Here is an 11,086-nt window from a genome sequence, read left to right on the forward strand (position 1 = left end):
TTGACGATTATGAATAAACATGTAGATGTTTATTCATATATAGCAATAGTGGCGGTAATATGGGAATATGGGAAATTTAGTTTAAGATAGCATTGTAGAATAACGGCCAACATTTAGGTTCTAGACTCTAGAATCTAGAGTCTACACTATCGTGATTGTTTCTACTCGCCAAACGCTGACCATTGTGAAAAGGGCCCATTATGTATCTATAGTAAGTACATTATTTGTAAGTAGTTTTGGAATTGAAGGAATTGTTATTTAGATCAAGTATTAGGTATTCTTTGGCTATGTTTTGGAATAAATATAATTGTATGTGGAACACCTTGGAGACTGATTAATTATGTATTTGATACAATAAAATATTTTAAGATTAATTCCATTCTTTGATTTTTATATCCATTTTATATTAAATAACTTGATATAATGAAAAAAAGGAAACCTATATAACTATACACGCACCAAGAGCGATGGTGGGTCGGACCCCATAGTTTATTTTAATCTCACAAGTAATCAATATTATAATTATTAAATTAGAAGTTTAACGTTATTCGTAAATATCATTGGTATGTTCTCATTTGTTTATTAATTTTGAATATCTCATAATATATATTGAAGACTAGCTTCCGCCCACGACTTTGTACGTGCATCCCCGTTTTTCCCCGTTCCCGCAAGAATTTCGGGAAATCCTTTCTTAGCGGATGCCTACGTCTTAACATCTACGTTACTTAAATTTCAGCCTGATTCGTCCAGTGGTTTGGGCTGTGCGTTGATACTTGATAGATCACTATATCAGTCACCTTTGAGTTTTATATTATATAGCTATATGCTTCTTTTTTGGATGAATATGTACCTACATAAAAGAGAAAACCATTCGCTTTTTTAGTTTTTCCCCATCAAAACACAACAAAACGAAATAGCTACCCTGAAAGATAAAAAAAGCAACCATAAATATAAATTTTCGACTTTACAACAATACTAAAACAAGGGAATTTGTAGCGAAACGATAATGTCGGTAGTTAATGTAAGAGGAATGAGGGTACTTTGAAATTTATTGCAGAGTTACGATCTAGGCACGACCTTTGAGGGTTTGTGTATAAGGCTTTAGTTTTTAAGTTAAGTAATTAAATGAAGGCTTACGTGAATAGTATTACTTTGGACGGGGTTTTGTTGGGTCGATAGTGTAATCACTGTAAGAGTAGACTTGCGGTGTTAAAAATAAATAATGGTGAAAAACATTAAGGTCTTTTAATTTTTATGGCTTTGAAATTGTATATTTACTTCATAAAGTACCTATTTATAATACACTATACCACTTAATATAATATTTGAATACTTAAAATATTAATACATAACTAGGTAAGTACATAACTATATAAAATACAGATAATTTTTATTACCTAGTTTAGGCACTAGTCTCACACTTATTTATATGTACTGAAAATGTATAAACTTATTTATGTAACTGGTGTGAGAAAATAAACTCTTTTTTATTTTATTTATTTTTATTTATATATTAAAGTTGTGTTGTTGTAACTAAATAACCGAAATAAAAAATATACCCTATGATAATGCGGCTGACTATTGAAAAATTTCAAACCCAATTTAGTAGATCCATAGATTACCTGCTACAACGTCATAGACTCAAAAACTCTATAAAATTAGTAGCAATTGTAATATCGTAATATCTCCTTAGAAATCGCAATGTAATAAAAGTAATAAAAACATTCGCAATACAAACGCGTGAAAACAAAACAGAAGAACGTAAAGCTCATTTAATTATAAGTCTCAAACGCTTTGGAAGATAAACAGAATACTTTGGATGTTGTGAAAAATCCCAGCAAATTTTATGTACAAGAAGCGAGTCGAGAGCAGACATTGATAGCTAAGTGCTTAATGTATCCGGAGAGGCTGCGCTGCGAAATTGAAATTGTTTTAGGGTGTTTAGTAACGTAGCGCTTTTCTAAATTAATTTATTCTAGGTAATATGGGAAATTAAGTTTAAGATAGCAAATGTTAATTTAATAAACAGAAAGTTTGTTGTTGTATGATCGATACCAATGTCGATAAATTGAGATCGTATGTGTAGAGCTACTACTAGAGATTATATTGTGTAGAGCTACTGTAATCCAAACTAACCTACGTAATCAGTTTCCTGTTAACTTTGGAACGCATATTCAGCAAGCAAAGTTTATATATTATTTAGTTATTAATTTAAGTAATAAATAAACATTTTAATTGACATTAGGTACCTTCTTAGGGCTTAGGGCAATTATACAATAAAAGAAGCTTTGCCTGATTCCAGTTTTTACTCATTTTTCACTTCCATCCATTGTTTGATTCATAATGCAATCTACGCGACCAAAACCGCGGTCAGAAAGCTCTTATTGTAGTAGGCAACTAACTAGTAATTTTTCAAATAATATTAAATCTCATAAAGTTAATTTAAAAACGCTATGTATTTACCGAGCCTTACGTAAACTCTTCTTAAGAGTTATTCAGGTTTAATATTTCGCAAACAAAATAAGCTTTAATAGCGAACGCTTATGGCTTCATGCCACAACTTATCAATATTAAGATCAACCATTACAATAAAAACAAAGGTCCATAATATTATGTAATATTTTTTAAAATAACTACCTACTAGTACGTTAGGTAAATTTTTACTATCACGCTATTATAAACTTTTTTGAATAGCTTTCAGCTTATTACCTTTGCTTATTGGACAAAAACGGATATCTTGAAAGAGTTGGAATAAGTCAAGGAAAATTGTAGGTACATATTTTATTATTTTGCATGATTAGGGCAACTGGAAATGCATACCAGCTATAATTACCACAGTATTACAATATCTATAAATATTGTAATACTGTGCCTATACGTTTACCTCATAAAATTGTATCGCCGCTTGACTAAAAGACCAACATTATCAAAGCTTTTCTGTGCACTCAATAATCATAGTAATAATTACAGTTTTAACACGTTCACTGCGGGTCACCCACAATCGGCCTGGTGCTGTGCCAAATCACTGTGCGCGAGGAAAAAACAGGTCTTTCTCGCTTGTGCGGAACAGGTTTTCTGGGCATTTTTACGAGCATGATAGAGACAAATATAGTTTTCGAATTGTGGCAAGAAATGTAGTAATATAGGCAGTTTACTTCCGCGACAGGTCGTTTTCGACCTCCGCCGCACAGGACTTTAAAAATGTTACCTCAGTGCGGGAGCGGGCCTGTTTCGGTGGGTGACCGGTAGCGACCTGTTGCCGCACTGTGTAGATGCGTACGCGTTGAGCCGCCAGTAGTGTTGTGCAGTCAAAAGAAGGATGCGCGCTCATCGACTTCAAAATGGCGCATCGTAAAAAAATATAACGCTAGAAAATGTAAGTAATAGTGATACTGAAGACGATTACGAAGAGACTAAACGAAATAAATACAGGAAAATATTTCAAAAGCAAGAACCATAGCCATCCACCAGCAAAATCACAATTTTAGAAAATAAAATAATCCGCCCAGCAAATTATAAACGCCAAAGTATTCTCGGCGACGACATAAGTGACGAAGAAATTTTCCCTAAAAGAAAAAAATATGACTACCCTGATTCTAGAAATAATATTTACATCAGTCCGAGTGGAACAAAACTTCGTCATGTACAGGAGTAGGGCCATGATAACTCGGTTACGAATAATATCGTGGTAAGAACACATTAAATAGTTAAAGTTAATTATATAAAAAGAATTGTATTTAATTTTGTTTTTAATAACCTTTTTTATTGTGTTTGGCTTAGTATACAATTTAAATATAATTAATGATTCGATAATTTATTTTCTTTCACTATCCCATCACTATAAAAAATACACTTTGGTGCGGGATCAGGCCTTGTCGGCCTGACAATTTCGATTGCTAATTTCTCAATTTCTGTTTAGAGAATCCAGGGGCGGGATCAATGTATAGACAAGTGATTCATCAAGATTTCAAAACTGTAAAAAAATCATAGATACTTTATGGGTTGGCTAAGATAATAGAGCTTTAAAACTTCTCAGAGCTGTCGTGTCGAAAGGGCCTGCCACGCACATTAAGAAAGTCAAGTGTGTGCTTTTTTGGACTGCCACCGCACCAGCTGAAAGTTATTGTTATTTTTTACGCAGTGAACGTGTTAACAGAGTCAAATTAGTCAACATAGTGTGTAGTTATCGACTTGTTATATATTAATGAGTTTCGTTGGTTCTAAATGTGCAGTGTACGAGTATAGCTGTGGTTTGAACTAATGACATTATGTTCTGGTTTAGTGAATACGTCAAGTACGTAGACAGAGATATTTATATGCTGGAAGAGGAGTTACTATGCCACAAATAAAAATAAAATATCATACTGTTTTGTGCTGGAAAATTACTACTAATACTATCCTTAAATCTTTGTACCACATTTCTTGCAAAGAAATAACTTGAATTTGCATTTGAATACTACTATGCGATACATCTAAGAATGTCAATTAAATTTATGTGTCAAATGTCATCTGAAAAAAAAGAATTTAACGTTGTTTCCTTCCTACTGACACCTATGACGTCACAAAATGGGGTTGACTCACTTCTTAGTTGAATGGAAACATACAGATAGTTTATTAAATACAGAGACGTTTAATATTGACATACGCTTTAATTATTTGCTGTATTTAGTGGGGTCAACGATCGGCTTATAATTCATCGTTTGTTTATCGCCTATCAGTTGTCAAAGTTCATCGTACAACTCATTGACTGCTATCTAACAAGTATCTAACAATATAGGCGATATGGGTTTCATTCAAGAAGCTTATATTATTATCTAATACACTGGAGATTACACTATGAACATTAACTTGTCACAAGAAAATAATAAGGATAAAAAAACATACAGGCGTCATTCAAGGTCGTATTTTCTTGTGACAAGTTAATCATTCAATGAAACCCATAGCTGTGCTTACATAGCAGTAAGTAGTAAGTACCTACCTACTCAGAGTACAAGTCCAACATTCGAATTTAATCAATTAGACTTCTTTTAGAAGCACTTTTGAATTTTTCTAACATATTATGAACATATTTTTACACAAAACAATTTCTACAGGGAAGAGCCGGTATTACCTCGGCCAACGTGAAATAACTGTAGTTTTCATTTGGATGCGCGTCACTCATAAGTCTTAACCAATTTGAACATCAGTCTCACAATCAAAAACTCTCTAAAATTATAGAGAAAAGACAGTATTTAATACATAAACTATTTAAGTGTGTAATTTTAATTTAAGTAATTAAAAAAAGTTGTAACTTGTACTTAATATAAAGCTACAACTCTAAAGTGCTTATTTATGATCTACGATAATAGCAACTTCCAAACATACAATACAAACTCGGACAGACTCAGAGGCCAATGGCTAGTACTATACATAATACAATAGAAGTGAACCAAGTACCAAGAACAGCTGAACTTACATCCCAAGCGGTTGGACCTCAAGGATTCCCTTGATAGTGTCGTTACCGTGCCAAAGTTTCTGTTCAAACGATATCGTTTGCCGTTCGCTTTATTGTAAACTATTCTGGGTTGTAATGGTGATCGATATGTAAAATTTAATTTAAAGTTTACTGTGTACTATGATTTTATTTATTGTACCTATGTAAAAAAATTACCTTTAATAAAAGGTACATAATACATAATATAACAAAAATTGTAAAGGAATTTTTAAAGATGCCTTCTCGGGTTTTTAAGAAGGAACATAAATAATTACTTATGTAAGAAAATTTTAATAAATGTATTTTTAATAGACAGGATTTGTTGTTGTAAAATTGCTCTTATTTTGATATAAATGCATTTTATTCAAAAGTTAATCGCAAAGGTATCATATATGTAAATATAGTAGTTATAATGTGTAAAAAAAATTTTTACTTTTTTTAATTATGCTTATTAGCTACGCCAGGCCAGCTAGTCTCTGTAGTATAGTATCTTAGCTAAGCTAAGCTGAATCAAGTTTCCTTCCTTCAATTACATGTCTAGAAACAAGCTCAAAATTCGATAACCCAAACTAGCATTGAAAAGAGCAAATATGTAACGTTCCGAACGTATCTAACGTAGTACTATTATGTAACCTAACCAAGCTTTATATACCTAGTATCTAGTAAATTTGGATGCTTGCCAAATGCAACGCTCATCCATTATGTTGACTCAGCACTGTATGGGGAGAGCGCGTTTCCGTTGTTACACGAGATTTTATAGACAACTAGCTTTCCAGCTTCGCCCGCGCTGTCAAAGAAAAACCCGCATAGTTCCCGTTCCCGTGGGATTTCCGGGATAAAACCTTTCCTATGTCCCGGGTTAAAAAGTAGTCTATGTTCTTTCTCGGGTATCAAAATATCTCTATACCAAATTTCATGCAAATTGGTTCAGTAGTTAAGGCGTGATTGAGTAACAGACAGACAGACAGAGTTACTTTCACATTTATAATATTAGTATGGATTAATAGTGAACATACAGTATACACAACATATCAAATTATAGTAATGTCTGTAGACAATTAATATAATTTTATATGTAGAGCCGAGACCTTACGGTCGTTTTATTTCAACCGTTGGTTGGACCTCTAACAGTGTCATCCATCGGCCAAAAAATCTCCGTATCTGTACATGGCGATAGTCCATATTATCATTATGGAATGTATCATGTATGGTGATTGCGGAATACAAGAAGTCTCTGAAACATTCAGCAGCCCTCATGGGCTGGGGTGGTTTCAACACTGAGTCCTCTCCTGAAAACTGATGAATTTGAAAATGAAATTGAAAAGCGCGCACGCCAGTCAAACCTTTTCTTCTGTATTTAATTTAAATACAACACGAAGTCTATTAATTTTTTTTGCCTCAATTATTGTCTTGTCTGTTGTTTTCCCAGCTTGTTATGCAGCATTACAAAAAAAAAACTACACAAAAAGTCGTACCGCAAAACATTGGAACTACACCACCCGGTACAAAGTAAATAGAGCCTCTCGAGTGTGCAGTGATTGAAGCATGTTACATGTCCGGTGGGTCCATTCCCCAAAATGCATGGATTTGGGTTACGTACGCCTTTAGATCGTGCGTACACTCGATCTGCTGTACTAATGTGTTTAATTGCTTGGTTATAGGTACCTACTGACTACTGCTTGGTAGTTAATCTATACTAATATTATAAAGCTGAAGAGATTGTTTGTTTGTTTGAACGCGCTAATCTCAGGAACTACTGGTCCGATTTGAAAAATTCTTTCGGTGTTAGATAGCCCATTCATCGAGGAAGGCTATAAGCTATATAATTATCATCATCACGCTAAGACCAACAGGAGCGGAGCAGCGCGGGTGAAATCGCGTGTGTACTTACCACATATCATCAAATCCGAAAAACTAGTAACGATTCATGCAATTATAAGTAAAAAACACGAGAATAACCAGACTCTTTATCTTCTATCTTTACCAACCTACATGCTTAATACTAACATTGTTAAATATAAATAAAGATCTACCTAGGTAGGTATTTGATATTGAAAACAAGAAAGATTGAGACAAATCCAACATAAATACGGAACGAGATTCAAAATATAAATAAGATAAACTCGCAAAGCTTCTCAATTTTTCTACTTCAAATAAAGTGAAATATTCATAACTCGTAGTAACGTAATTTCCAACGTCTCTGTATATATACAATCTACAGTTTTTAAACTAGAATTTTCGCCGAACCATCGGGAAATGCATGTCAAAGTTTCGGAGAGCACTACCAATATTGACGGAGGCATGATTAAAGTACTGAAAAACGTACGTTCTTAGTAATCAAGTTAAAACGTTTGAAAAACATTTCTGTTACCTGTGCGCTGTGTAGGTAGACGTGCTGTTCGCCGCGGATTTTTATATTAGGAATGAACTTGATTTTGCTAAGATTGAGGTGGTGGCTGATTTATTTATGTTAACAGTTATTTTACAGAAATCAGCATAGGGCTGTAAGAACAGGATTCAAACCCACAGAACTACAGTGTTCAAACCCACTAGTATGTACGTAAGTAACATACATACGAATTTGATGTGAAATTAAGCCAATTTCATTTCATAATATGTATATTATAAAAATTAATACTGAACTCTACCTACGAGGTACCTTCAAACAGATTTTTACTACCTAATGCATAATAATCTCATTTAAAATCATTTAAGTATATTTAATAATCTCATTAAATTTTTCCAACATAGTTCCCATTTATTTCGTCAAGACTAGCAATAGTAGGGTTGTCAACTCTGCATTTTTGAACGGGGCCAAGGGCTCTTAACAGATAAAATTCTCGTCTAAAAGTCATTGAACTCGGCTTGCTTTACAAAACTTTCATACTCGTTTGTCATTGTAAGATAATGGAACGTTAAGAATCGAAATCATTAAGAACAGACTGCTAAGAAAATTTACCGTTAAGTTTCAGTGGCAAAGCTTAGCTTCATATGTAGGTATCTATCAAATGCTATAATATTATATAATATGTACCTAATTTTTTCCACAGTGTAATCTTCACTTTACGTTTTTATAAATACTTACCTATAACTGAAAGATGGTGAGTATACTCAAGGATTCATTCTTGTATTATTATTTTTTTTTACTTTTAGTCTTTAAGTAATAGCGCTTTTCATGTTATTCCTCGACAGCTTAATTGTTGAACAGCTTGTCATCATCATTGCATTAAAAAAGTCTACCTACACATCTTTCAAAGGCCAAAAACGCAATGTCCCCAACATTGCAATTGCTTATGAGTGGCGGCTCTACATTATTACATTCCCGAATTCTAGTATAAATCGTGTTTTCCACATTCTGATAATCCTAGCTCGCAATCATTCATACCCGACGTGAAATGGACGTAGTAACTGCTGCCAAAATCACTATGTTGTGAATGTGGATTTTTACGCGCGAAAACCGTCCACATTCACGTTTATACCTGGTCACGGGGCTTCGCGGCACTAATGTAGAGCCATCATAACAAGTTCATGGCATGCTCCTTTGCTGGTTGTTGTGTGAAAATGCATTATAGTCCGTTTGTCTGCTGACGGTGCATAATAATTTATTCATTTAAAAACTGAAACTTAACAACCCTATTACTAGCGTTACCAAATCTAGGACGTCTCGCATCCCGTATGCTACTGTTTATACAACTCTGCAAACAATTCCACAGTATTTGCGTAGTTGAATCGATCGTGAAGCTACGTTAGCTCTAGGGTTGAAGAGCGATTGTTTATTTGTTTAATGCTTATGGATGAAAATACGTTGCTTGTAAATAATTATATACGTCATTATTTTTGGATTGAGTTGCCGTATGTTGGAGATAGTTTGGACTGTTTTGATCCGGAGCGTAGGTACTTTTAAATGTTTGGCAGTTGGTGGCTTTAGCGAATTTGACTATAGAAAAGCTAATGTGATGCTTTATGTACAACCTGGTATATAAGTTGATTCAATGGACCGCGGTTTTAGCAATTGTCTTCAAGCTAAAGAAGAAAACTGAAAAACTGACACAAAATTTCGGGTCAATTTTAACAGGATGGCGGTTCTACAGGGGTCTTAGTAGGCAATGACAAAAAGAAAAATGATGGTCAGAACGCTGACACCGGATAACTTAAGATACTGTAATACTTTATATTAGAGAATCTTAACATAAAATCTATCTTCACCGTGTGTGACGCGCTTTAGCGAGATGATATTATTATAGAGAAAATATTCACTATGTTACAATACGTTGAGTATGTAAATTTATTTGTGTTCGTGTTCGTGTTCGTGTTCGTAAGCGCATAACTCGAGAACGGCTGAACCGATTTCGATAATTCTTTTTTTATTATATTCCTTGAAGTACGAGGATGGTTCTTATGTAGAGAAAACGTAAATATGTACCACGGGCGAAGCCGGGGCGGGCTGCTAGTTGATAATATATATTCTGAACTAGGTTTCCGCCCGCGGCTTCGCCCGCGCAGTCAAAGAAAAACCCGCATAGTTCCTGTTCCCGTGGGATTTACGGGATTTCGTCATTTTCCCGGGATAAAAAGTAGCCTATGTCCTTTCTCGGGTATCAAAATATCTCTATACCAAATTTCATGCAAATTGGTTCAGTAGTTAAGGCGTGATTGAGTAACAGACAGACAGACAGAGTTACTTTCGCATTATTTTATAATATTAGTATGGATGTAGGGGTAAACCTACCAATTATTGGCACTTTAAGCAGCTACTTCACAAAACCGGTGCAATTTGCATGTACAATTATGTTTTAATTAAGAAAAAAACATTTTTACTGGTATTCTAATCTATGGAGAATATTATTAAGTACTTGTCAATTTTAAATTAAATCGCTTTATTTGATATAGTGAACCTTTAAAAGAAAAACCTAAAATACCAGTTGCTGGCATAGTCAAACCTTTTATTGGCAGTGATTGTTACCTATTATTGTCACTATTCTTGCAAGACTGAAATGTAATGTAAAAGTATGTAGGCTTTCAAAGTGCATACTATGACATTTTAAAGTTAATTTGTACCATTCATAAATTGTAATAAACAAAATAAAAGACTTTGTTAAAAGAAATGTATAGGAACATACCATTTCAGTTGGAACGCTTATTTTTAAATATGGTTTTAAAGTTTCCATAAAATATTAAAAGACAACCAAAAAACCTACTAGGCTTAAATAAAAAATAGAACAAATTTAGCTTAAGATTATCTTACATTTAATTAAATCACAGCTCCGATTGAATGAGATCATAAGTAATTTTTAAGTCATGTTCGTCATCTGAATCAATCTCAATTAACATTTTTGTAAGTAATTTTTAAGTGCCAATAAAATGGATAAACGGATTTTAAGCAGCCCAATTGTTGGAACACCACAAATAACTAAAAGTTGGCGGTTAAATTTTAAAATAATGTGTAAAAAAGGCAGATCATACATTCAATAATAAGACAAAATGAATATGCATAAGAAAAACACAACGGAATTGCAATTTCTTTTAAGTTCATGATAGCTCTTACCTTAGTAAAAAACGAATATTTTGAATATTTTTGCCACACAAGTCCCGGCTTGTCAAACAGATGGTTGA

The sequence above is a fragment of the Colias croceus genome, chromosome 25, assembly GCF_905220415.1.
Source record: "Colias croceus chromosome 25, ilColCroc2.1".
NCBI classification, from domain to species: domain Eukaryota; kingdom Metazoa; phylum Arthropoda; class Insecta; order Lepidoptera; family Pieridae; genus Colias; species Colias croceus.